Genomic DNA, 25549 nt, shown 5'->3' on the forward strand with positions numbered 1-25549 from the left:
TGGGCAAAAACTGGAAGCATCCCCTTTGAAATCTGGCATGAAACAAGGGTATCCTCTCTCACCACTCCTAGTCAATATAGTATTGGAGGTTCTAACCAGAGCAATCAGGCAAGAAAAATAAGTAAAGGATATTCAATTAGGAAAGTAGGAAGTCAAATTGTCTTTATTTGCAGACGACATGATTGTATATTTAGAAGATCCCATCGTCTGAGCCCAAAATCTCCTCAAACTGATAAGGAACTTCAGCAAAGTCTCAGGATACAAAATCAATGTGCAGAAATCACAAGCATTCCTATACACCAATAGCAGACTTAAAGAGAGCCAAATCAAAAATGAACTGCCATTCACAATTGCTACAAAGAGAATAAAATACTTAGGAACACAACTAACAAAAGAAGTAAAGGACCTCTTCAAGGAGAACCAGAAATCACTGCTCAAGGAAATAAGAGAGGACACAAACAGATGGAAAAACATTCCATTCTTATGGTTAGGAAGAATCAATATTGTGAAAATGGCCATACTGCCCAAAGTAATTTATAGATTCAACACTATGCCCATCAAGCTACCTATTACCCTCTTCACAGAACTGGAAAAAGTACCTTAAATTTCATATGGAAGCAAAAGAGAGCCCGAATAGCCATGACAATTCTGAGCAGAAAGAACAAAGCTGGAGGCATCACACTACCTGTCTTCAAACTATACTACAAGGCTACAGTAATGAAAACAGCATGCTACTGGTACCAAAACAGAGATGTAGACCAATGGAATAGAACAGAGGTCTCAGAGGCAACACCACACATCTATGACCATCTGATCTTTGACAAACCTGACAAAAACAAGCAATGGGGAAAGGATTTCCTGTTTAATAAACGGTGTTGGGAAATCTGGCAAGACATGTGCAGAAAACAGAAGCTGGACCCCTTTCTGACACCATACACTAAAATTAACCCCAGATGGATTAAAGACTTAAACATAAGACCTAACACCATAAGAACCCCAGAAGAAAACCTAGGCAAAACCATTCAGGACATAGGCATAGGCAAGGACTTCAAGACTAAAACACCAAAAGCATTGGCAGCAGAAGCCAAAATAGATAAATGGGATCTAATTAAACTCCAGTCCTCTGTACAGAGAAAAAAAAAAATCATTAGAGTGAACTGGCAACCAACAGAATGGGAAAAAAATTCTGCTATCTCCCATCTGACAAAGGGCTAATATCCAGAATCTACAAAGAACTAAAACAGATTTACAAGAAAAAAAACAAAACCCACTCGAAGGTGGGTGAAGGACATAAACAGACACTTTTCAAAAGAACAGATATGAGACCAAGAAACATATGAAAAAATGCTAATCATTACTGGTCGTCAGAGAAATGCAAATCAGAACCACACTGAGATACCATCTCACACCAGTTAGAATGGCGATCATTAAAAAATCTGGAGACAGGTGCTGGAGAGGATGTGGAGAAATAGCACTTTTACACTGTTGGTAGGAGTGTAAATTAGTTCAACCATTGTGGAAGACAGTGTGGTGATTCCTCAAGGACCTAGAATTAGAAATTCCATTTGACCCAGCAATCCCATTACTGGGTATATATCCAAAGGACTGTAAATTATTCTATTATAAAGACACAAGCACAGGTATGTTCGCTGCAGCACTGTTTACAATAGCAAAGACCTGGAACCAAACCAAATGCCCATTGATGATAGACTGGACAAGGAAAATGTGGCACATATACACCATGGAATACTATGCAGCCATAAAAAATGATTAGTTGGTGTTCTTTGTAGGGACATGGATGAATCTGGAAACCATCATTCTCAGCAAACTGACACAAGAACAGAAAATCAAACACTGCATGTTCTCACTTACAGACAGGTGTTAAACAATGAGAACACATGGACACAGGGAGGGGAGCATCACACACTGGGGTCTGTTGTTTGGGGAATAGTAGAGGGACAGCAGGGGATAGGGAGATTGGGGAGGGATAACATGGGGAGAAATGCCAGACAAAGGTGATGTGGATGGAGGCAGCAAACCACATTGCCATGTATGTACCTGTGCAACAGTCCTGCATGTTTTGCACATGTACCCCAGAACCTAAAGTGCAAAAAAATATATGTATAGAGAATAAAATAAACATCTGGAGAGGAACCATCCAGGCACAAATTATGAGCTCTGATCTGGATGTGTTAAGTATGAGGTCCCGGCCAGGCATAGTGGCTCACACTTTTAATCCCAGCTCTTTGAAAAGCTGACACAGGCAGTTCATGAGGTTAGGAGTTTGAGACACGCCTGGCTAACATGGTGAAGCCCCATAAAAAAAAAAAAAAAGCCAACTGTAAAGATATTCATGCTTGGAATCCTGGATTCCTGAAATTAGATTTCCAGAAAATGAGAATTCTAAATTGTAAACAAACCATGATCACTTACTTAAGTGATTTCAAGAATCACCTAAATAAGATATCTATTATGTAGAAAGTTTTATATTCAGGATATTTTTCAGCTGTTCTAAACTTCGTGGTTTACTTTACCCATTTAAATGATAGTTGTGGCTACACATTCATGTACGATTTTATTGCAAAAGCATAATTGTCATCAGATATTTTAGGTATCTTCAGTGGAGGTCTACTCACCCTCACGTATGTTCATGGGTTTATCCAGTCTTCTTTTATTGTTATTGTCCTAATCACCTTTATAAGAACTATCTTTCTGACACTAGAATGGCTGGTATGTTCCATGACTGCAGAAACCACACTGACTTTGTTTACTGCCATATTCCAGCTAGTAACCATACAGTCTGGCACAAAGTTGGTGCTTAATCACTATTTTTTGAATGATATATTTCAAACTTGTGGAAGCCCATGCACTTGGTGAGAAACCAAGGATAACAATACCCCTAGGTTTGTCTCAGCAGTTTTCTGATGTTGACACTATCCACTTACAGCATCTGTCAGGAGGCCTATATGATGACTGGAACACATGAAGGCTTAAATTACCCAAACTCTGCTTGCCAGATATTCTTATACCAAGCCTAGCAATGTACCTGGTTCTGCCTCAAATATTCATGTGTTATTGCAGACACATAACGGTGTGGGTGGGATTATGTGCGAACATGCTTTTGAAATTGTTGAACTATGAAATATTTCAGTGCAATTGCATTCACCCATCCTTCACTTAATCTCAGATATATCTGAAAAAAATGTAGTCTATTTTATAGTCACATAATTTCTATCAAAAATTAAATAAATAAATAAAAGACACAGAGGGTACCTTACTGTTCCTGGATCCAATTCTATACATTGTCTAATATAAAGAACAGGAAAGAAAAGAAAAAAGAAAAGAAAAGAAAGGAAAGGAGAAAGGGAAGTGAAGGGAAGGGAGTGGAAAGCAGGGGAAGGTATGGGAAGGAAAGAAGGGAGGGAGGCAGGAGGGAGGGAGGGAGGAAGAGAGAAAGAAAGTGAAATAGAAGAGAAAGCAAGCCAGCCAAAATTATGCAAGGAACATTTTTAATATTTTGAATTTCTAATGTTCTCCTGTCTCCCTTCCCCCAATTATTCCTCAAGAAAGAAAAGGGGGATACTCAATATTTAAGTGTCCCTATGTGACAGATGCTTTATGTGTGGGATCTACTTGAACACTTACAACAACGCTGGCATATAGATATTACTTACCCTAATTTATACATGAGACTACTGGAAATGAAGTGAACTTCCCAAGGTGCATTTAATTAGTGAACATCAGAGTTAGGATTTGAGTCTTTGCCTGTTTGATTTTAAAACAAATGTATTATATCTCAATATAGTAAATGTGCACTGAAATTTGCACACCCTTAAAGAACTATCAGATCTGTTTAAACATTTTTTTTCACTTGTATTTTAATTACTGTGCTGTTTTTAGACTTTTTTATGGTGAAAGTGGAATAGTATGGGAGACCTCATTAAGAGAACTTTTCAAAAAGGGAATTTATAATGTGTAGCTAAAAACTATGTTTAAGTGTTTAAGTATCTACTTTGCTACTTCAGTTTTACAGCTTATTTAGTTTCAAATGGCAGAATTATTGAGGCAAACCTTTCACTGTGTAGAAATGTTCTCTCACGAAAAAAAGTTCCTTGCTTTTGAGAGTATGATGTTGGAGCAACCTAAAGCGTACCACAGACGCCTGTTACAACAGATTACCTGAGTCAGCAACTCTGTACAGACACAATCTGAAAAATTTGTGAATTTGGGTAAACACTTCTGGTTACTAAACATTTCTAGGTTCCAGCCTGGTTTAGGGGCATATTTTAAATAAACAGATACCATTCACTGCTCTTTTCTATCTGTGACTGTAATTTTTTAAACTGTCGAAAGAATAGGCTAACCTTTGCACAGAGCACAAACGTAATCATTCCCCATGAGTTATTTGGGCTGGGGATTAGATATAATTTTGTTGTCTATTATTTCATAAGATTCAGGTTAAAAACCAGTAACAGTATGCAATATGATGATTGCCTCTAAATGTTTCCTGGAATGGGTGGTGGAGGAAGACAACAGCAAAGTTGTGGTAAGTGGGGAACATTTTATGTAAAATCAAACCTTAACAGTGTAGGATCATAAGTGGTAAAAAATATGTATGTGGTTATATGTTTAATCTATACCCTGAGGGTGAGTCAGTGCCAGATGAGCCATTTGAAAAATGTTTAAATCCTGTAGACATTAGACATTTACAATTAAATATATTTTTATTAAATGTTTTCTTCTACACAAGCATGATGAAGCAAGCTTACTTTTTCTAATAATAAAATGTAATCAAAAATAACTCATTCATATTTATATGTCCACTTTACATTATTTTTGACTCCTAGTAAATATGCAGTATATATTTAATTGAATTATAATTTTATATTTTGTCATAGTTCTACACAAACTACAATCCTTTCTACTCTAATCAGATATACTACATCTAAAGCTGAATGAATTTTGTGTATTTCATTAATTACCTTTGCACATATAGGGATTTACTTTAAATAAATTACATTTGGAAACCAAGACATTAATAGTTTTTTATTATTAGTTTACCTTCTAGCAAGAGGAAAGGAATGAAAACCAACTTTTATTCAATACCTAATATGTGCTGTTCCAAACAACTTGCACAAATATTATCAGTCATAGCATTGTTTATATACCAGTAGATGGTGCTGTTATTACCTAACTTCACTAAAACCATAACATCTTGCTTTTTCTTACATTCTTGGCAGTGGGTTTTACGTTGCAAATCTTATACATCCGAATAATGATTACCTATTTTGTTACTACAAAAGAAAAATTATATTTTATAACTATGGATTTTAGAATAGTGTCCAAATAGCAACCTATGTCTTGAATTTTCTTCAAACAAATTCTTCATAATAGGAAGAGGCAAGAATCTTCTTCCTCTAAAATCCAGTCACTAGTCCTGAATTTATCCCTGGGGGTCATGTAGAAAAAATCTGTTCATTTATTATTCAGTAATTATTCATGGAGCATATTCATTTCCTAGGGTTGTTGTAATAAAGTACTATAAACTGGGTTGCTCATAACAACATCTATTTATTTTCTCCCAGTTCCAGAGATTAGAAAAACAAAATAAAGATGTTAGCAGCGCTATCCTATCCCTGAAGGCTGTAGGGCAGAATCGGTTCCATGTCTTTTTCTTAGCTTTTTGTATTCCCAGCATTCCTTGGCATTCCATGGCTTATAGGTACATTGCTTCCATTTCTGCTTCCATCATCACACAGTGTGTGTCTGTGTGTTTCTCTTCTTATAAGGACACCAGTTATATTGGATTAGGGTGCATCCTAATGATATCATCTGAACTTCATTACCTCTGTAAAGATCCTATTTCCAAATATCACATTCACAGCTATTCTGGATTAGGATCTCAACATATTTTTTCAGAGACACAATTCAACTCAAAACACTAAGCCTCTATTCTACTACAGGATTTAGAATAGTGAGGAGCAAAAGGAGAACATAAAGATGAAATAACTCCACTTTCAAGGATCTCAGTGGAAAGAAGAGTCCATAAATGATTAGTACATGTTTAAAACAGATAAGCCAAAATGTTACGAGAATATAGAGAAAGAGGTAACCCAGCTTAACTAGCTAAGTGGACTAATAAGGCCTCAAAGAGGAGGTTCATTCTAGCTAGATTTTTCTTCCTTTCATTAATTTTCTACTTACGTATAATAAACTTTGTGTTCAATGTTTATCATTGGAGAATATGAAAAAGATAAAGCAAACAAAAATCATGTATTAAACTTTCACCAAACAATACAATAGTTACTAATTTAGTGAATATTTTTTAATGTTTTTTTCTATGCATATATAAAAACTTTTATGCAAAAGAGCCAGATTTAACAGAGTGTTTTGTAAGCCTTTCTTTTAAATTTAATAAGACCACAATAATGTATTTTTTTAATTTGTAAAATATTCCTTTTAATGTTTTTGAGTTATATAGTAGTCTGTTTTGCAAATAGATCTCAATTTACTTAAACTGTTACAGAAACAAAATATTGTTTTAAATTTTTTATTCTTAAAAATAATGCAGAACTTTACATCATCATGATCAAAATATTCCATGCACCACTGAATATTTTCTAAGAGTAAACTGTAAGCAATTGAATTATTGGATAAAATAATTTTTAAAATTATTAGATAACTATTACCAAATTGCCCTCCAAAAACTACCTCTAATTTATCTTACTGGTGAAGTTTCTAATTCACTATGTTGTAAACATTGTGTATGTTTTAAAATCTTGGATGTTTGATTGGTCAAAAATTGTATATTGATTTGATTTTCATGTATTTGATTTTTACTGAGGAAATTTTTTTCATGTCTGTTGATCATATGTATTTCTGCTCTTAGCACTATTTCAAAAGATAAGATTCATGAAGTCGAATACTTTATATGTCTTTCTAAGCTTCTGCACAGGAAAAAAAACAATTAACAAAGTAAACTGACAACCTGCAGAATGGGAAAAATATATATACAAACTATGCATCTGATGAAAAGCTACCATCTGGAATCTGTAAGAAACTCAAACAACTCAACAAGAAAAAACAAATAACCCCATTAAAAAGTGGGCAAAGGACATAGACATTTTCCAAAAGAAGACATACCAGTGGCCAACAAACAGGAAAGAATGTTCAACAAGACTAACCAGAGAAATGCAAATTAAAACCACAGTGAGATACCGTCTTACACCAGTCAGAATGGCTATTACTCAAGAGTCTAAAAACAATAGATGTTGGTGAGGATGCCAAGATAAGGGAATGCTTATCTACTGTTGGAGGGAATGTAAATTAGTATGACCTTTGTGGAAAACAGTATGGAGATTTCTCAAAGAACTTAAAAAATAGAACTACCATTTGATTCAAGAATCCCATTACTTGGTATATATCCAAAGGGAAAGAAATCATTATATCAAAAAGATACTAGCATTCAGATGTTTATCACAGCAGTATTCACAATAGCAAAGATATGGAATCAACCTAAGTGTCCATCAATGGAGGAGGACTGGATAAAGAAAATGGGACACACACACACAAACACACAGACACACACACACAGACACACCCCATGGAATATACTACTCAATAAAAAATAAAATCATGTCTTGTGCAGCAATATGGATGGAGCTGGAGGCTATTATTCTAAATGAAATAACTCAGAAACAAAAAAACAAATACCACATATTCTCACTTATGAGTGGGAGATAAACAGTGGGTACCATGGATATGCAGGGTGGAATAATAGACACTAGAGACTACAAAAGGTGGGAGGGGCAATGTCCAGTGACTCGTGCCTGTAATCCCAGCACTTTGGGAGGCCAAGGCAAACAGATTACTTGAGGCCAGGAGTTCAAGGCCAGCCTGGTCAACATGGCTAAATACTATCTCTATTAAAAATAAAAAAAATAGCTGGGCATGGTGGCATGCACCTGTAATGCCAGCCACTAGGGAAGCTGAGGCACAAGAATCACTTGAACCTGGGAGACAGAGATTGCAGTGAGCCGAGATTGCACCACTGCACTCCAACCTGGTTGACAGAGTGAGACTCTGTCTCAAACAAATAAACAAAAAGGTGGAAAGATGAGATGGTGGGAAGGTAGTGAGGGAGTGAAGATTGAACAGTTCCCTACTAGGTATGATGTTACTATTTGGGTGATTAGTACACTAAAAGCCCAGGCCTTACCACTATGCAATATATGTGTGTAATAAACCTGTACTTGTATCCCCCAAATAAATAACAATTTAAAAAATTCAAATATATGTAAATAGGGAGCTGGAGGCCATTATCCTAAATGAAATAACTCAGAAACAAAAAGTCAAATGTCACATATTCTCAGTTATGAGTGGGAGTTAAACAATGGGTACCATGGACATGTAGAGTGAAATAATAGACATTGGAGACTACAGAAGGTGGGAGGGGCCGAGCACAGTGGCTTCAGCCTGTAATCCCAATAGCAGGCATACATGTTTATTGAGCAGGTGCTAAATAAATATTTATTGAATGCATTCAGGCATTACTTAATTTCATTTTTAAGAAATTTAAAAATATATTTGGATTTTTAAGCAATGTGTTTATATTTTTCTTATTAAATAGTAAGTTCTGTGTATGTCTTACAAACACTTAAATTCCCAATTATGTTGTGAATATTTTCCCCACATTTTGGTTTGCCATTAAGTTTTGCTTAATATGTTTTTGACTGATTAAACATTTTTATTTTTATTTCTGTGTAGCAAATCAAATAATATTTTCTCTATGTATTATGTCTTCGGTGTTTTGTGAAAAAGACTTTATTCTGAGGGTAACTATTCACTATCAATTATAGGAAGTAATTTAGAAACTAACGGTCAAACTCATTTTCTCTCAAATTCTTAATATTGTAGGATCATTTCCTAAGTGATTTAAAATTCCAACTTCATTATATCAAAGTAATACTTTGGTAATAGTAATCCTAAAGCTAGGAATTATTGGTGCTTATTGTGTTAATCATTTAATATGCATTAGCCTGCTTAAAAATTATAATGCTTTTAGTATCTTGTGTTACGTGTTATGTTATCATCATTATCTCTGCTTTACAACCAAGGAAACAGGAGCTAAGAGAAATTAGTAAAACTCATATATATTAAGTTTGTTTCTGAAATCATGCTTTCTGGTCATTGTTGCATGAAAACATTGATTGTTAGGTGCTTTGATTATTATAGCTTCATCATTTTCACATCAAGTAGAAGGATGGACCAACTTTTTGAATATAGGTTTCTGTTTGACATGTTCTCCATACACAAACTAATCTAGTCTTCATCCCTGGTGTTTTTGTTCACATTTTTCCAGTTGAAATAGCAGCTTAAAAACTCCAACAGATCCCCTCACAGCTACTATTGAATTTGTTGAGCTCTCATAGCAAAAGAAATTCTTGGAGGTCTGCTTCTTGTCTATATCATGAGAAATGCCTTGGATCTCCTCGACTCGCTCTCTGAAATACCAGCTACCTTAAAGAAGGAAAGTGGCACGTTGGTTTTGGTGATTTATCTTTACCTGTGCCCACATGCAGTATATGTAACAGACATCCCTAGAGTTTCTAGCATGTATGAACTATTTATCCCTATTTTCCGATCCCAAGGTATTTGTTTTTTAACTTTTGCATTCTTTTGGTCATTTCAGTGAGGGTTTGGGTGTACAATATGAAATTGTATGTTTATATAAATACAAAATTATCTTTTAAGGATGAGTAAGTGTAGGCAGAAAAGAGGATAAGGCATTCTAGGTAGGAAAATAATACATGGCAAAGTGTAGGAATAAGAAAGAATTCTGGAACTGATGTGGTTGCAATTAGAAAGACATAATTTGGAAAACTGGAATCAACTTGTGATTTTGTATGCCCGACTGAGATGTACGGGCTTTGTTCTTTAAGAAGCCAGGAGCCATCACAATCTATTCTCTCTACAAATGACAATCCTGCCAACAAATAAAACAGTTATCATATTTCCCTTGAGATTTTCTTGGCAAACTAATATGCCTGGTTTCTTTCTTTTTTCATCACATAATATAATTTGATTTCTTCATTTTTTTATAGTTCTCCTATAAACATACTTCAGCTTATATGTGACAGTTGCTATAGTTTATCCTGTATCCCTCTGCATTTTAAAAATTCTGCTTTCTAATATAAAATATCTTGGAAACAGAGGTTTTTTTCTCTTTTTTTATTTTCTCTCTCTTCCCACCACACATAAAATGCCTGAATTATCTTATTAACTGAGTAGACATTTTATTAATTATTGTTCAATGAATAAAGTAGTGTTTTATTGGTAATATTACCAACCAATTTATATATAGTAGCGATGTTGCAGACCTCTTATTGTCTTTCTCTCTGTCCAACAAAGCAACAGAATAGATGTTCTTCTAAGAGTCTGAAATGAGGTGATACTCCAAGATCAAAAGTAGGAGAGAGTCAAGCTGTCAATTGGGCCTGTCAATTAAATACTGACTTCTAAAATTCCAGATTTTTTACCCTGGAATCAAAATGATAATGTTTTAGAAATTTTAAATATTGTATTCTACTGTTTTCTGAAGGCTGGGCTTATAGCAAAGCTAAATTATTACCGTGCATTTATTAAACCAAAATAGAAAGAATTCAAGTTTCCAGAAAAATTTTCTGCTTGTTACGTTCCTTAAACTGTCTCTAGCCATGCAGAGTATCTTTAATGACTTTGTTGTTAACTTGGACATGGCACGGGAAAACTTTTGCAGATGTGCCAACTTAATTAGGAAAGAAAAAAAAAAAACAGTGGCTAACTGTGATACAAAAAAGGCGAGGTAAAAACAAACACACCCCAAATACTCTAAGCAAATTTCCTGAAGGTCAGCCAATGGAAATTTGGAATGTTGTCTAATTATGTAAGTGCAACCATTCTTGTTCAGAGGTAAAATGTAAAATATTAAAGTGACTTTTTTGTTTTTGTTTTTGTGTTCTGAGACAGTGTCTTGCTGTGTCACCTAGGCTAGAGTGCAGTGGTCTAATCTTGGCTCACTGCAACCTCCACCTCCCAGGTTCAAATGATTCTTGGGACCCAGCCTCCTGAGTAGCTGGGATTACAGGTGCCTGCCACAATGCTCAGCTAATTTTTGTATTTTTAATAGAGAAGGAGTTTCACTATGTTTGCCAGGCTGGTCTCGAACTCCTGACCTCAAGTGATCCACCTGCCTTGGCCTCCCAAATTGCTGGGACTAAAGGCATGAGCCACCACACCTGGCCTAATTCTGTTAACGTGATCTTTTACTGAAATACCTGGATCAAGAAGAACTTGGAGAAAAATAAAAATCTCCTTTCGAAAATTAGTAAGGAAAGACATACTTCAGGAATAGTTGGCAAGTCTTCTATAGCAAAGGATAGCTCCCTGAAATTTCAAGTCATCTGTGACTGTAAGGGATGCTGTGTGAGTACATGGGGGTGGAGAGGAGACTTGACAAACACTTCGCTGTGCTGTCCTATCATGGTCAGTGGGTGGCATCATTTTTGATAATGAACCTTGTTATTATAAGCAAATGAGAACACTGATAAGAAAAAAATTCAACAAGGGATAACAGAACACGGTGAAATCTGAATTTTAAAAAGAATGTAGATGAATGTGATTATGATTGAATGTTAAAATAAAAGTACTTGAGTCTTAGCTTTGGCCGAGTCCTCAATAGATATGTGCAAACTACTGGCTTCAAAATGAGATGTGAGATTACTAGATGAGGCTTGCAAAGGACGTGGTCAAAAGCTAGTTTTCTGTAGGTATTCACCCACATTGAAGATACAAAAGGGCAGAAATGGAGATTAAAAGAGGTTTTATTGGAAGGACTATCAGAGAATTGTGAGTCCTCCACCTCCTACCCCCTTATTCTGCCCAGGAAAATAGGCATCAAAAAACAAAAACAAAATAACAACAACAATAACAACAACAACAACAACAACAAAAGAACAAGAAGGAGGAGGAGGAGAGAAGAAAGAGGAAGAAGAAGCAGAACTATAACAACAACAACTACACCAAGAGCTTTGTAATACCCTTTGCTGCTTGGAAAATAAAAGACAGTCTCAGTCCAGACAAATTGAAGGGTAACTGTGACTGGTTGACTGACTGGCTGCCAGGTAAAGGAACTAACAGAAGCTGATACATTGGGGTAGATTATTCTTCCAGAATTTGTTAAGGAAAAGAATGCATAAGAGTCTCTCATCTACCGGGTAGGAGGATTGAGAGAATGAGAAGCAGGTTGAGTAACACTGATCTTCAAGAAGATTGCCTGGAGACATGATCGATCTAGAGAAGAGAGAAGCAGGAAGTGTCACATAGATTTTTAGGAGCTGAGGGTATGCATTGCCCTGCACAAAAGGAACTCCAAATTGATGATTCTCAGCAATGGGATTATCTCTAAAGAATATTGAAAAGCATCTCAAAAGAGAAATAGAGCTTTAAACACCTGCCAAGCCCAGAGAATGTCAGTTCCAGTTCTCGAAGGCATTGTCTGACAATCTAAACGTTTTCCCTTCCTTCATCTTTTCCCCAAATCCCAGCGACTTCACCTTGAATGGAAACCATGGGTTACCAAGCTGGGAGAAGAGAGATAGAAGCATAAAACACAAAAATGGAGAGGAAGCTGACTCTCTCTTGAGCAGGTTCAAGCTAAGGAAGAGAGAACAGTTGATACAGATGTAATTGGAAGTTTTTACAACTACAATGAGATTGGTCATTTCAATATGAGAACTGTGACTTAGGAAACTAAAATGAACAGAGGTTTTTCTGAGAGTGACCAGAAGTCAACATTATTTATTCTAAAGTGCATTTAAAGCTAGACTCAAACCAGCCTCACAGAATGGGTTTGAATCAGCAACTGTTTCCTGGTTGCAGATGAATCCTTTTTGTTCAGTATAATGTGATTAGCTGCCTGCCTCTCATTAAAACCTCCTAGGTTCTGGATGTGAGGCCAGTTGGCTTCCATTCATGATCTCAACATTCTTCTAGACCCAAGAATAAAAGGACCCCTGCATCCCTGCATAGTTTGGTAGCTCAGGACCCAGTTACCTTATTTATCTAAGGGAAATATTGCTCTAAGGCCCCTCTAACCTTGTTCCTTACACCTTGTCAGAATAGCCAGTCTTTTGCATCCTTCCTTGTCACCAAGCCTCCATCTTGTTTTCCAAATCTAAGTTCAGTTTTTATTTTCCCTGACATTTTCCAGCTATTCTTACTGAGGCCTAAGCTTCAGTTCCCCAGGCTAGACTAACATATGTTGCCAATCCACCTGCCAGTTGGCCCTCCTCACAGCTTGTTTCTAGACTTCTTGAGCTCTGCAGAGTTCACCTACCAGGACATCCTACTCCCTTACAAACCTCCCTGATAAAAGATTTCTGTGCAAACTTCTACCTGGACCTGGTTCTACCTTCCATGTCTTTACCAAGGCAGACTCTTTCTGTGTTGAGCCTCTCTAACACTCTTGATACTTAAAAAGCCCAAGTTACTGTCCCATGACAATGTTTCTACTTCTCCTGGCCCAAGAGCCCCTAATGACCAAGCACAAGCCCCTTCCTTCAGTCTGCTATGCTTTGATTAAGGCCATGTAAGACATTTTCCTCAATTTAAGAAATAATTAGTTAATCCTTTAGTTTAGTTGTTTTGGAGTAACAATGAAACATATCCTTGAGTGTCTTATATGACAGATGACAATTTATGTATATGTAAATTGACTGAAAGTTCAATTTAAATCAAAATCTACTTCTTCATTAATTGCTCTTACGCTTTTCTGTTTCTTACCCAACCCTCCTGAATGACAGTTATAAAAGAGAGAGGCCTTTTCTGTAATAGCAGGAAAATAATCCTGTGTTTTCTATAATAGGAAGAAAATAATCCTGTATAAACCAAGTACCAGGAAAATAACCCTCTTCCATATTGAAGACTGTTTCTAGGCAGCAGTGACACATTGTAGAACAGGTATATTAACATGTTTACATTTTATTGTATACTCAGATTTGTGATTTATTACCTACATCAACTTGATCAGCAGGAGAAGCAATGTATCTGTAATACTAAAGATATCAAAAATATGAGTTTGGATTTACACATTTTTTTTTCCTTTTTTTCTTTTTTTTCTTTTTTTTTTCTTTTTCTTTTTTTCTTTTTTTTTTTCTTTTTTTTCTCTTTTCTTTTTTGAGACGGAGTTTCGCTCTTGTTACCCAGGCTGGAGTGCAATGGCGCGGTCTTGGCTCACTGCAACCTCCGCTTCCTGGGTTCAGGCAATTCTCCTGCCTCAGCCTCCTGAGTAGCTGGGATTACAGGCACGCGCCACCACACCTAGCTAATTTTTTGTATTTTTAGTAGAGACGGGGTTTCACCATGTTGACCAGGATTGTCTCGATCTCTCGACCTCGTGATCCACCCGCCTCGGCCTCCCAAAGTGCTGGGATTACAGGCTTGAGCCACCGCGCCCGGCGGATTTACACATTTTTACCAAGCAAATTCTCCTCCTTTTTGTTCTCTTTCTCTTCCACTCAGATCCTATCCAATACCTCTCTGTGGCAGTTGTTTAGCAAAGCCTGACCTGAAACCATATCCCACTTTCTGGGTTCCTTCAGTTCTCATAGCATCTGACAATAAAGTGCTAGAACAATATTAAATTCTCAAGATAAGGTCTGGACTGCAAAAAGTGGGAAAACCAAAACCACAGTGGTTTAAGCAAGATTTTTTGTTTATCTCATATGTGTTCTCCATGAGTACTATGATGACTCCATGATCATCAGAGGTCCAGACTCCTTCTGGGTTTTTGCTTTGCCATCTTCAATACCTGGCTTTCATCTTAGGTGCAAGGTGGCTGCTCAGGTTCCAGCCATGAGGTCCACAGTCCAGCTGACAGGAAAAGAAATGACAGAGCATATTCCTTTCTCTTCCACTCAGGACATTTTCTAGAAGTCACACAGGACACTTTTGCTAAATTTCATTCACCAGACTTTAATGACATGATCCCATCTGGCTGCAAAGAAAGCTGGGAAGTATAACCTTTATTCTGGAGGAACACATGCTTGATAAATTTGGGGGTTTTATTACTAAAATGGAAAGGGAGGCAAGATACTGAGGTGACAGCAGTTCCTAATACAACTTTCCATTTTACATTTTGGCAGAAATCTGTTTTCCTTAGGTTACTTTTTTATTTATATCTACTTGCTTATAAAATACTACAAGACTTTTAGTTCTCTTCTTATATTTTATACTCATGAATTAAATATCATGTCAGTAATGATACAATTATTTTTAATTTTATTGTCACCATAATTAACCTTAATATGATATCTTGCCTGAGTTTTAAGTAAGGAGATACTGAATAAATATTTGATGTGTTTGTAATGCAAAATATTGTATTAAGTATGCAGATATATTTATTAACAAACTAAAGCATATTATGTCACAGTCTAGATTATCATTCATTATTACTCACTTAGACTCTTTTAATAATTACCCATCTGAAACTCTTTCTCTTAAATATATTGAAAACGTGACTACTGGAAAAATTTCCCTGAAATGTAATCATCATAATGTACTTCTCCATGTAAAAGCCACAATGCTTTCCTTATTTCCTATAGAATAAATCAATTTTTTTTAGCCTAGAAAGTACTGCTTTCCATAATGTGATCCAAACCTTTGCCGTTAGGCTTGTCTTTCATTAAATCCTTTGTAAAAGACTCATCCTTGGTGAAATATTCCTTACTCCCCTTAAGTGCCTGACTTTTATACCCTTTCTAACATTGCTTATGAAGTTTTTTCTGCTTTCACTAAGCACCCCATCCCACCCCCATCACCAGTTTCTTCTCCCTCCACATATGTTATCATTTCTTTAAGGATCTGTGAAATGCCACCTTCTCCACTACATGTCTGGCTCACCACCAATACTCTTAAACTTATTACCATAGGAGTTTGCACATCTCTTGTTCTCTTACCATATCACACGTTTATTAAATAAATAAATTTCATTTAATTTTAATTCACTCCACAGCACTTTGTAGATAAAATTTATGCAGTAAATATTGAATGAATTAATAACATAATTCATTGGCTTTGTCCACAAGTTAGAGCTCCTTAGAAGCAAAACCTGTGTCACAAGCGATAAAGAAGCACATTTAGTCTCTCAATTTGTACTTTCAGCTTAAATTTAGTAACAGACAATAGGAAGTATTACTACTTGATACCAAATGAATGATTCACAGATGAATTCAGAATCAGTCTAGCCTCTTTTGCAAGAACAATAACAACAAAAATACATTTCAAACTCGAGTATTTTATCCTCATAAATAGCGTATCATTTTTAGTTATTTCTTCAACATGATAGTTTAAATTTATAGGTAAATATTTTCTCAACAGTCAAAAAAGAAAAAAGGTGGAAACCATCAATTTTGACCAACCTGCTTGCTAATCAAATTTGGACAGCACTTAGCATAGATAATTGAACAAATAACTTGTGAACACTTCAGATAGAATGTGGTAGTAATCAGAAGCCAACAAGTGACAACAAATTAGACTTGCCTTCTCTTTTGATCAATTTATAAAAACATAAAATAGGGAAACATTATGTACCAAGTATATCTTGCTATCATTTAAAAATTATTTTAAAGTGTTCTTTATGTAATATAAAAAATAATACTATAACAACAGTAGATATAAGAGAAACTAATATTACCCCATCTCACCACCTAATAATCACTTCTCTTTATTTTCTCAATTTCTTTCTAGTTCCTAATTCATTGATTTATTGAACAAACATTTGTTGAATATTTCTTTATATTACATATAAAATGTTTGAATATTAACAGTTAATTTGACTTCCCAGATATTCATATGGACAATATGGTGAAAGATGAACATAATAATAATGTAGCCAGATTAATGCTCAATTTGTTAAATCACACCTAAAACATGTAGATTAGTTACTGATTCAATATCAATCTGAAGGAATGCCAAAATTTCTATTCCTAACCAATATGTTCACCATAGTCTCAAATGTTGAAAGAAATAATGCTTATCATGTATGCAGATGTGCAGATGAAACAAAATGTTAAGAGATACATAACATTATAGTAAATAAAATGGGAATTCAATTTTTCTCCTATTAACATGTTATAAGCCTCAGGAATTCGGTCTTTATTATTATTAATAATAATATTGGTGGTAGAATGCTTTTTTTTTTTTTTTTTTTTTTTTTTTTTTTTTTTTTTTTTTTTTTTTTTTTTTTGAGACGGAGTTCCGCTCTTGTACCCAGGCTGGAGTGCAATGGCGCGATCTCGGCTCACCGCAACCTCTGCCTCCTGGGTTCAGGCAATTCTCCTGCCTCAGCCTCCTGAGTAGCTGGGATTACAGGCACGAGCCACCATGCCCAGCTAATTTTTTGTATTTTTAGTAGAGACGGGGTTTCACCATGTTGACCAGGATGGTCTCGATCTCTCGACCTCGTGATCCACCCGCCTCGGCCTCCCAAAGTGCTGGGATTACAGGCTTGAGCCACCGCGCCCGGCAGAATGCTTTTAAAATATAACTAATTATGTATCAACCATTGGGCTAAATATTTTATAAATTTTATTTCATCCTTACTAGAAATTTTGGGGTGTGGTAACCATTTCATAGATGAGGAAACTAAGGCTCAAATTGGTTAGGTAACAAAATTCCCAGCTAGTCATGAGCAAATCAGGATTCCTAGTCTGATTTGCTCAGAAAGTCTATCATACTTTTTCTACAATGTCTTTTTATCTGAATGCACCTAAAAAGTTCTCTTTAATTTCTCAGTTTTTTCCCCAATCTTTAATTCATTCTGAAGAGTTTCTGCTCTACCTGTATGATATTTACAGATCTCAGCATTCTTGACCTTTAAAATAAAAAACAAAAGGATGAATTCAGCACAGACTTCTCTATGTAGACACCAATGACTTCAGGCACTTCTCTCTCTCCTCTCTCTCTCAAGGGATTCTTTTGTAATGGTGTTCTAACTCCTTCCTACTCTCTTTATTCCATCATGGGTGACCACAGGTGTCAGTCTAGTTTCTTTGAAGTTTTTGACTGTTTACTTTTTCAAAGACTAGTGACCTTAATGCCTATGCCCAATACAAGCTTTCTGGACTGCTATATATTCTAAAATGTCATGGTCCCAAGGTTTCTCTCAGTTTCTCTTCATCAACCCTCTGAAGCCTTTGTAACTGAGTTTATTGCTTTCTCTAAAATCTGAAAAATAAACTTGTCTTAAAGACAAGTCATACATTTACCAGATGCACTGATTTTTAGCAGGATGTAGCTTTACAAAATGCCTGGGCCATTAGATTTATCCATTAGGCATATATTTTGTTTCTGGAACAGCTTTGTGATTGCCTTTGGCAGCACCTTCCGTGTCTTCCATCTGACTAGATAGTCCCAGTTCACAGTCCTTGCACCACAACATCATCGTTCATTTTTATCTTCATCAAGATGTGGTCCTCACTTCTCAAATCTTAGAGGACATCCAAAGTTTCTTTCAAAACCAAGATTCTGGCCAGGTGCAGTGGCTCAAGCCTGTAATCCCAGCACTTTGGGAGGCCGAGACGGGTGGATCACGAGGTCGAGAGATCGAGACCATCCTGGTCAACATGATGAAAGCCCGTCTCTACCAAAAATACAAAAAATTAGTGGGCATGGTGGCACGTGCCTGTAATCCCAGCTACTCAGGAGGCTGAGGCAGAAGGATTGCCTGAACCCAGGAGGCGGAGGTTGCGGTGAGCCGAGATCGCGCCACTGCACTCCAGCCTGGGTGGGTAACAAGAGCGAAACTCTGTCTCAAAAAAAAAAAAAAAAAAACCAAAAAACCAAGATTCTGTTATTTGTGTTTTCTACCATTAAAAGTATATCACTAAGGGGAGATGTCTTGAAGGGATAACTTTGGTATTTATTTATTTGTGGGTTTTCTTCTTAAATAATAGTAATCATTGCCAATTGTATAATTATGTTAGGACAGAGGAGTAGTACCTGCAGACTTATCTTAAATATTTTCAACAGATTGCTGCTATTTATTAATTGCATCTATACATGTAAAAATTTAATTGAATTTTCCTAAATGAACTTTTCAGAGAATCACAAAGCAACCTCTCCTTTATTAAAAAGAGACAGAGGTTCATAATGTCATGAAGGAACCCAGAATTTAACTCCAAACATCCTTGACTCAACACAAAGAACTAATTCTATATCCTTTCGTAATTCCCATAGCAGAAAGTGCAGGTTAGATGTTACTATTGATAATATCCTTTTCTATGCAATTTGAATAGCCTTACTCAATCAACAATGAAGGAATGAAAAGTACCTGGAAAATGAGAATTATTTTTGATATTTAAAAAATGTTGGTTCAATATCAATTGAGTTCATAGATATACATAGAACTGTTTCCAAAGCAACGGTAACTGAATTGCCCCTAGAAATTCAACTTTTGAATTACTTATTTTTCAGAGAGTTTTCAGTAGGGATAATAAAAACAAGTCCACAATAGCCATCCCATATATTAAAGCAGCTGATACTTGAAAGAAAAAATGTTGCACTTAGAAGAAATAAATATCCTGAACCACTATGATTTGACATGATTCTTCCTATTTACCTCATTTTAACAGTATAGAAAAGTATGTACAAGAGGAGAAGTAGATGTTGGGCTTTTTACGTTATGCACATGTTAAGCAGGCATAGTGTGTTCAACAGAGATACACAGCTAATGGGGAGTAAAATATCTAAGCACCATTCCACCAGCAAGCCTCTCTATTTGGGTGGAGAGGGAAGTCTTACTCTCCATGAAGCAGGGCCATTTTGTCCACTCTACCTACTGATGAATGGGCAGTGATTCAATAGGTATTAGACAACAGGAGCGAGGGAGGTGATTTCACCAGCTGAGACCAAAAAGATCCAAGTTTTTGATACATTTAAGCAATCTGTGATAGCTATCCACCATCACTGAGAGATGAAATTTTTCTCTGTAGTCCTTCCATGAGGTCCCTCAGAACGATCTCTGAGAATATATTTTTTGTTTTGGGATCTATTTTCGTTTTGTTTTTTTGAGACAGTGTCTCAGTCTGTTGCCCAGGCTGGAGTGCAGTGGTGTGATCTCAGTTAACTGCAACCTCCGCCTCCCAGGTTCAAGTGATTCTCCTGCCTTAGCCCCCAAAATATCTGGGACTACAGGTGTGCACCACCATGCCCACCTGATTTTTGTATTTTTAGTAGAAACAGGGTTTCACCATGTTGGCCAGGCTGGCCTAGAACTCCTGACCTCAAGTGATCCACCTGCCTCAATCTCCCAAAGTGTTGAGATTACAGGCATGAGAGACCCTGCACAGCTGAGAATATATTTTATTCTCTTCAAGCCTGAACTTTTGTTCCTTTAAACCTGCATTCCCTATATGCAAAGCTGAGTGATAGTGCTGAATATTTAGCATTTCCTGTATTAACACCCCTTAGGCATACACTTAAAATGTTAGTGTTATAGCTGAACATCTCTTTTCTCTCAATCTGTAAGTCTAACACAAATTATATTGCAGCATGAGGCTTTCTATTTAGCTCAGTTTTCTGACAAGGACATGAACATAATGCCATGCTTTCCCCAGGCTGTTAAATGGCTCTCATTCAGCTCTGTTACTGGTTCATTGTTCCTAAGAAAAATAGATATTAAAGGCTGATTCAATGGCTTCAGTCTTGGTGTTCTCTTTTGGACAGAAAAAAGCAAAGGATGATGGAACACAGCATAGCTGCTCAGAAACATCTAATACATATGTTGTCCTAAAAAAATGTAGTTGAATCGAGGACTTCTGCCAAGATGGCCAAATAGGAGCAGCTCCAGAGCACAGTTCCCAGCGAGAGCAACACAGAGGGTGAGTAATTTCCGCATTTCCAACTGAGGCACCAGGTTCATCTCAATGGGACTGGTTCAACAGTGGGTGTAGCCAAAGGAGGGCAAACTGAGGCAGGGTGGGGTGTTGCCTCACCCAGAAAGTGCAAGAGACCAGCAGACTCCCTCTTCTACCCAAAGGAGGCCATCGGGGACTTTTCCATACACTCCAGCAGTCTGGCTCAGATACTGTGCTTTTCCCACGGTCTTTATAGCCCACAGATCAGGAGATTCCCACCAGTGCTGTGCAGGTTTCCAGCACAAAACCAGGTGGCCATTTTAGCAGTCTCCTGGAACACCTGCAACACAGAACCACTCATTTCCCTTAAAAAAGGGAGGCTGAAGACAGGGAGCCAAGTGATCTGGCTGGGCAGGTCCCACTCCTACAAAGACCAGCAAGCTGAAACCCACTGACTCTAGATTTTCACAGCCAGTCCAGCAGTTTGAGCTTGACCTGGGATGGTCAAGCTCAGTGGGGGAAAGGGTGTCGGCCATTACTGAGGCAATTCTAACCTTGCCTATATAAACAAAATTGAAAGGAAGTTTGAACAGCATATGGCCAGAGCCTGTGGCAGGTCAGCAAGGCCTTTGCAGCTAGACTGTGACTAGACTCTCTCCTTGCTGGGCAGGACGTCTCTGAAAAAAAGCAGCAGCCCATCAGGAACTTATAAATAAAGCCCCTACTTCCCGGAACAGAGCACCTGGGAAAAGAGGCGGTTGTGAGTTTCACTGCAGCAGACTTAAACGTCCCTGCCTAGCAGCTCTAAAGGAAGCAATGGAGCTCCCAACACAGCACTTGAGCTCTGATAAGAGATAGACTGTCTCCTCAAGTGGCTCCCTGACCACCGTTTATCCCAAGAGACACTTCACACAGGAGTGCTCTGGCTGACATCTGGAGGGTACCCTTATGGGAAAAAGCTACCAGAAGAAGGAACATGCAGCAATCCTTGCTGTTCTGCAGCCCCTGCAGGTGATTCCCAGGCAAGCAGAATCTGGAGTGGACCTCCAGCAGTCCTGCAGCAGAGAGGCCTGACTGTTAGAAGGAAAACTAAAAAACCAGAAAGAAGTGGCTTTAACATCAACAGAAAGGACTCCCACTCAGAGACCTCAACCAAAAGTCACCAGCTTCAAAGACCAAAGGTAGACAAATCCAGGAAGATGGGGAAAAAACCAACGCAAAAGAGCTGAATTCATCAAAAACCGGAACACCTCTTCTCCTCCAAGGCATCAAAACCCCTCACCAGAATGGGAACAAAATGGGGTGGAGAATGAGTCTGATGAATTGACAGAAACAGGCTTCAAAAGGTGGTAATAACAAAATTCTCTGAGCTAAAGGAGCATGTTCTAACCCAATGCAAAGAAACTAAGAACCTTGAAAAAAGTTTGGACGAAATCCTAACTAACCAGCTTAGAGAAAAACATAAATGACTTGATGGAGCTGAAAAACACAGCATGAGAACTTCATGAAGCAAAAGTTTCAATAGCCAAATTGACCAAGCAGAAGAAAGGATATCAGAGATTGAAGATGAACTCAATGAAATAAAATGAGAAGGCAAGATTAGAGAAAAGGGAGTGAAAAGAAATGAACAAAGCCTCCAAGAAATATGGGATTATAAGAAAAGACCTAATCTAGGTTTGATATGTGTACCTGAATGTGACAGGGAGAATGAAACCAAGTTGGAAAACACTCTTCAGGGTATTATAAAGGAGAACTTTCCCAACCTAGCAAGGCAGGCCAATATCCAAATTCAGGAAATACAGAGAACACTGCAAAGAGAGTCCTCAAGAAGAGCAACCCCAAGGCACATAATTATCAGATTCACCAGGGTTGAAATGAAGGAAAAAATGCTAAGGGAAGCCAGAGAGAAAGGTCAGGTTACCCACAAAAGGAAGCCAGCCCTTCAGACTCACAGCAGATCTCTCAGCAGAAACCCTACAAGCCAGAAGAGAGTTGGGGCCAATATTCAACATCCTAAAAGAAAAGAATTTTCAACCCAGAATTTTATATCCAGCCAAACCAAGCTTCCTAAGTGAAGGAGAAATAAAATCCTTTATGGACAAGAAAATGCTGAGAGATTTCATCATCACCAGGCCTGCCTTACAAGAGGTCCTGAAGGAAACACTAAACATGGAAAGGAACAACCAGTACCAGCCACTGCAAAAGCATACCAAATTGTAAAGACAATCAACACAATGAAGAAACTACATCAACTAATGGGCAAAACCACCTGCTAGTATCAAAATGGCAGGATCAAACTCACACATAACAATATTAATCTTAAATGTAAATGGTCTAAATGCCCCAATCAAAAGACACTGACTGGCAAATTTTATACAAAACTTCAAGACCCATCGGTGTGCTGTATTCAGGAGACCGATCTCACATGCAAAGACACACATAGGCTGAAAATAAAGGGATGGAGGAAGATTTGGTAAATCTTCCCAAGCAAATGGAGAGAGAAAAAAAAATCAGGAGTTGCAATCCTAGTCTCTGATAAAATAGACTTTAAACCAACAAAGATCAAAAGAGGCAAAGAAAGGTATTACCTAATGGTAAAGGTATCAACGCAACAAGAAGAGTTAACTATCCTAAATATATATACGCCCAATACAGGAGCACCCAGATACATAAAACAAGTTCTTAATAACCTAAAAAGAGACTTAGACACCCCCACAATAATAGTTGGAGACCTTAACACTCCACTGTCAATATTACACAGATCAACAAAACAGAAAATTAACAAGGATATCCAAGACTTGAACTCAGATCTAGATGAAGCAGACCTAATAGATATCTACAGAACTCTCCACCCCAAATCCACAGGATGTGCATACTTCTCAGCACCACATCACACCTACTCTAAAACTGACCATGTAATAGGAAGTAAATCACTCCTCAGCAAATGCAAAACAATGGAAATCATAGCAACCAGTCTATCAGACTACAGTGCAATCAAATTAGAACTCAGGTTTAAGAAACTCAAAATCACACAACTACATGGAAACTGTACAACCTGCTCCTGAATGACTACTGGATAAATAATGAAATGGAGGCAGAAATAAAGATGTTCTTTAAAACAAATGAGAATGGAAACACAATGTACCAGAACTTCAGGGACACATTTAAAGCAGTGTCTAAAGTGAAATTTATCTCACTAAATGCCCATATGAGAAGCAAGGAATGATCTGAAATTGAAACCCTAACATTCCAATTAAAAGAACTAGAAGAGCAAGATAAAACAAATCCAAAAGCTACCAGAAGGTAAGAAATGACTAAGATCAGAGCAGAACCGAAGGAGATAGAGACATGAAAAACCCTTCAAAAAATTAGTGAATTCGGGAGGTGTTTTTTTGAAAAGATCAGCAAAATAGATAGACTGCTAGCTAGACTAATAAAAAAGAAAAGAGAGAAGAATTGAATAGATGCAATAAAAATGATAAAGGTGATATCACCACTGATTCCACAGAAATACAAACTACCATCAGAGATTAATCCAAACACCTCTATGCACAGAAACAAGTAAATCTAGAAGAAATGGATAAATTCCTGGACACTTACATCCTCCTAAGACTAAACCAGAAAGAAGCTGAATCCCTGGTTTGACCAATAACAAGATTGAGGTAGCAATTAATAGCCTACCAACCAAAAAAAGTCCAGACCAGACAGTTTCACAGCCGAATTCTACCAGAGGTACAAAGAGGAACTGGTACCATTCTTTCTGAAACTATTCCAAGCAATACAAAAAGACAGAATCCTTCCGAACTCATATTATGAGACCAATATCATTCTGATACCAAAACTGGCAGAGACACAACTAAAAAATAAAATTTCAGGCCAATATCAATGATGAACATTGATGCAAAAATTGTCAATAAAATAGTGGCAACTGAATATTAAAAAACTTCTCCATCACAATCAAGTAGGCTTACTCCTGAGGATGCAAGGCTGATTGAACATACACAAATCTATAAACATAATCCATCACATAAACACAACCAAAGACAAAAACCACGTGATTATCTCAATAGATGCAGAGAAGGCCATCAACAAAATTCAACAGCCCTTCATGCTAAAAATTCTCAATAAACTAGGTATTGATGGAACATATCTCAAAATAATAAAAACAATTTATGACAAACCCACAGCCAATATCATACTGAATGGGCAAAAACTGGAAGCATTCCCTTTGAAATCTGGCACTAGACAAGGATTCCCTCTCTCACCACTTCTATTCACCATAGTATTGGAAGTTCTAGCCAGAGCAATGAGGCAAGAAAAAGAAATAAAAGGTATTTGATTAGGAAGAGAGGAAGTCAAACTGTCTCTATTTGCAGATGACATGATTGTATATTTAGAAGACCCCATTGTTTCAGCCCCAAATCTCCCTAAGATGATAAGCAACTTCAGTAAAGTCTCAGGATACAAAATCAATGTGCAGAAATCAAAAGCATTCCTATAAATCAATAACAGACCAATAGAGAGTCAAATCATGAGCAAACTCCCATTTACCATGGCTACAAAGAGAATAAAATACCTAGGAACACAATTAACAAAGGATGTAAAGGACTTCTTCAGGGAGAACTACAAACCACTGCTCAATGAAATAAAAGAGG

At 37.0% G+C, this 25549-nt stretch overlaps 1 protein-coding gene across 2 annotated transcripts in view; it reads left to right on the forward strand.

The window, feature by feature from the left end:
• Window positions 1–25549, forward strand: part of CTTNBP2 (cortactin binding protein 2) — a 482785-nt gene that overhangs the window by 67720 nt on the left and 389516 nt on the right. The window contains exon 3 of one of the 2 annotated variants that reach the window (XM_074379165.1): window positions 20764–20918. The exons of the other annotated variant lie outside the window; for it this stretch is intronic. The gene's annotated coding sequence lies outside the window, so the exon portion shown is untranslated. The remainder of the gene's footprint in view (window positions 1–20763; window positions 20919–25549) is intronic. 2 annotated transcript variants of the gene reach the window in all.

Source organism: Saimiri boliviensis, chromosome 10 (assembly GCF_048565385.1).
Source record: "Saimiri boliviensis isolate mSaiBol1 chromosome 10, mSaiBol1.pri, whole genome shotgun sequence".
Taxonomy (NCBI): domain Eukaryota; kingdom Metazoa; phylum Chordata; class Mammalia; order Primates; family Cebidae; genus Saimiri; species Saimiri boliviensis.